The following is a 4,250-nucleotide window of genomic DNA, read 5'->3' as shown; positions in this document are numbered from 1 at the left end:
TAATAATACTTAGCTCCCGTATGTTCCGCAATCCAACATTTTCTTCCAGCTTTACCACGCCATACACGTCTTACCCCACCTGACCATAAGGCGACCTCTCTTTATTTTTGGATTCTGGAAAAAGAAACGGTTTTAAATGAATGCTGTGAATATCCACTAAATGTTCTATAATCTTACCATATACCACAGACGTTGTATTTTACAGTCGCTGGAATTTTCAATGTTCTCCATGACTGGAACGTACATGCACCTATTCAAAGAATAACTACAATTAATTTTAAAGCATTTTAATCTATTTATTCTAGCTTACCGTTTTTTACATAATGCCGTTTGTATAAATAAAAATTGTTCAATCAGTAACGCGGTTTCCGAATTTTATGACATTATAATTTTTCATTTATTACAAATCAAAAAATTTATATTTGGATAAATATGTGTACAATTGTTTCAAAGCACACTTTTGAGCATTTTTCGGTTTGTTGCCAAGACACAATGCAAGACATGGTCATGCAAGTTGTCGTACATGACAATTTCGGAATATTCGTCAACGAATCGTCGACGAAAATGTCATCGAAGACTCGATTTTCTATTGGGAACACATACACACCACAACACATACCCAAACTACCACTGTAGGTTCCCAGCAAACCAATCGTACCGACATCGTAACGAAATCGGAACAAAATTCGGACGATACGTCCGATATCTGATCCGAAATCGTAACGATATCTTAACGAAAGTTGTATGAAGTGGTTGACATAATTTCGGAACGAAATGTCTTAGCGACATCGGATCGATTTCGGTCCGATTTCGTAACGAAATCTGAAGAAAATCCTTGGGAAATTCGGATAGGAAATTTCTTTCCGACATTCGTTCCGAAATCGGAGCGAAATCGGTACAAAATCTAAACTTTTTCCTATCCGAAAAATTGTATAGAAATCGGAACGAAATCTGAACGACTTTGCTTCCGAAATTGTTCAGACGTGTCGGACATCAGACATTTGGTTTGCTAGGTTGTTGATATAGTCTCAATGTGATGGTGAGACGATGGTGGGGGTTGTGTTGTGGTTTGTAATACATTGTCAATACGATGGTGAGACGACGAGAACAAAGTTGAGAGCATTTACCAACCAAGAGAGGAAATATGAGAGTAAATAGTGGAATATCGGGAAAAATAGGAAAGTGATTTTGTATCTCATGAAAATCTTACACATTTTTGGAAAAATAGTGACTTTCAGATGGAAATAAGAAACTGCAAATATATCTTATGTGAGGTACCTGTACAGTATGAAAAAAATACATCCCGAACGAAAATATGTAAAAATTCTTGAAATATTTTTTTCTGTGTATGACTCACCTGTCTCCCCATCAAACTTGCAATTGCCACAAGGAATATTGCCTAATGTAGGTATCGACTTATGAACTGTAAAGAAATCGAATGGAACAAAATTCGTGTTCACCAGTATACTTTTTAAGGAGTCTTGAGGATTTTTATGTTGTTTCCAAACTTCTTTTATATATTCGTTCATTTAAGAAAGTAACAGAAACAGGTTTTAGACACATGTTAATAATATTTCTGTTCTATACCTAATAAAGCTGTAGTTTCCATATTTATTTCTAATAATTTTCTTTTGTTCTAAATTTCTCTATACTATAGAAATACACGAAAATGTGCCTATGTAACATTTTCACTGTTAAGTCTGTTACGAAATGGAAGCATGAAAAGAAACTATATTCATAACTATAAGTATATAAGACCACAACATTTTATGAAAAATGGAAAAAAATATATAAATAATATTATCTAAAAATATTAGAAAAACAATTCGACTTTGGTATGTGTATTTTTGGAAGAATTAAAATACTTAAATGAAAGACTTTATATATATTTGGAATGTTTGATATCTTATGATAAATTTACATGCATATATGGGAATCATTATTAATATAAAAAAAAAACAAATACAAAAAATAATAATAAATTATTCAGTGGAAACAATTTTAAATGCAACAAACATAATATATACATACAAAACATTATAGAACAAAATTAAGAAATAAATTAATTGAAAAACTATTATTATGAACATTATAAAAATAACTTTTAAAATCTATTATAAATCAATTTATTTATATGTATGAACAAATTGTCGTTTTCATGTTATTTTGTAAAGAAAACTATCGGGTATGTGATGAAAACCGAATCGACTCGATTTGCAGAATCGAAATGGTATATAATCGGAGTGCCGTTGATGATTTATATAGTTTTGCTTCGCAAAAGCCCCTTATTTGAATAATACTCTTAAAATCCATTTTCAATTTCATTAAAATATTCACCAAAATTAGAGATATACGATTTCGATTTATGGCAAAACGAGTCGAATCGTTTTCCATCACATACCCGTATGTAACAGAATTATTGCGTTTCGATTGTGAAAGGTGATTTATATAGGAGACGTACAATTCGAGGATATTTATTGAATTTTCAGCTTAATTCGATGGTAAATTACTGTTAAAACCCAATTTCAAACGGTTTATTTACGGGGAATTTATCTCTTTCACTTACTCGTTCTATAATAAAAAATATAGTTAAACCAAAATTGAAAGGTTTACATTTTTGAAAATTAATTATAAAAAATCGTGTACATTGTTCATTTATAACAAGGCGAGATGTTGAAAGTGAGATGGCATTGGTTGTTTTCTATTTAAATAACCGATGTCAATTTATCTCCCATAAACAATCAAATAATAGTGTTACGTAGTTCAATTCAAAATTAATTCGATTTTATTTTTTTTTCCAAAATATAATCATCTTCTTCACCCCCATACAAATCAAAAATATTCTTTTTGAGTGAAATGCATTAAATGCAATTTATAAATTTAACATACAACTAAAATAAAAAACAAAAAATACAATAATTTCGGTATCCTATGTGATGTTAAACAAAAATTCATAAACTTTACTAATTATAGTCTTTAAAAAATAGAAATATTCCATTTTAGTGCTCATTATTAACAAACTAAAAGAAATAACAATTATTTTTGTTAACTTTATTCCAATTGCAGTTGTCTTCGAAAAGTATGTATGTAATCTATCAGTGTGTGACTGTTTTTATAAAACGTTTGTAGATATGTATGCAATTGTATAAAGTGTAATATTTACAGCATAAAAACTAAAATTGAAAAAAGAAAACCCGTATATAAAATTTGTTCTTTCAATTGTAACCATAATGAGACAAATTAAACTCAAAGATAAAAATAAAAATTGTAACGATGAATAAAAAATGCAAAAATTATAACTTCATTTTTTGAAAATTTAGATGTATGTATTATAGTAACTTATAAACAAGCGAAAAAAAACTAAATATAATAAAGAAAATATTATATATATCAAAAGATGCGTTTTACTTAAAATTAACGATAAGCATCCGCTACTTTACAACTGCTTTTTATAAACTACTCATCAAAATCGTTCTTAATCATTAATCAATGATTAATAATCATGTGCTTTTTTAACATGAACGACTTTTTTCCGAGATATCCACGTTTCGACGAGGAAGCTTAGGTTTTCTTCAGGTATGAGATCGATACATATTTTAAAAACTTACATGTTTAAAAATGCATTTCAAAAATCAGAACTTATATTTTCGATTTATTGTGGCAAAGATAGAAAATTTGTTTGTCACTTTGTTCCATGTGATGTACCGTATTTTACATTTGCGTCATAAGTGTGGATATGGAACAAATCGACAAAAATTCTATTTTTAAAAAATTCTCTATAACTTTTATTTTTCAACAGATAATCCTCTAAATTTTTGCAAATATATTCAAGTCAAACATATAAATATCTTCTTTAGTCCGCTCCACGCAGTTTTGACGCAAACTTTAAAATGCGATTATCTCAAAACGGAAAATGGCGTATTGCACACTTAAGCATGACACCGACGATATGCTCTGTGTATTTGTATGTTACATACAAAAAGAAACGAGGTAGATCCATAGTTCCTTCTCGGCATATACCCAGCAAACCAATCGTACCGACATCGTAACGAAATCGGAACGAAATTCGGACGATACGTCCGATATCTGATCCGAAATCGTAACGATATCTTAACGAAAGTTGTATGAAGTGGTTGACATAATTTCGGAACGAAATGTCGGAGGGACATCGGATCGATTTCGGTCCGATTTCGTAACGAAATCTGAAGAAAATCCTTGGGAAATTCGGAAAGGAAATTTCTTTCCAACAT

The 4,250-nt window shown here is 30.0% G+C and overlaps 1 long non-coding RNA gene across 1 annotated transcript; it reads right to left on the bottom strand.

The window, feature by feature from the left end:
* LOC141388765 (uncharacterized) lies at positions 1 to 420 on the bottom strand. Its single transcript, XR_012408926.1, has 3 exons — positions 311 to 420; positions 178 to 250; positions 1 to 114 (listed from the first exon to the last, which is right to left on the bottom strand). It is a non-coding gene; the product is annotated as an uncharacterized lncRNA (long non-coding RNA).
* Positions 421 to 4,250: the final 3,830 nt, after the last annotated feature.

This window comes from Musca autumnalis, unplaced genomic scaffold (genome assembly GCF_047663935.1).
Source record: "Musca autumnalis isolate F117 unplaced genomic scaffold, ASM4766393v1 scaffold_1, whole genome shotgun sequence".
NCBI lineage: Eukaryota > Metazoa > Arthropoda > Insecta > Diptera > Muscidae > Musca > Musca autumnalis.
This window is presented reverse-complemented; position numbering and strand designations above follow the sequence as displayed.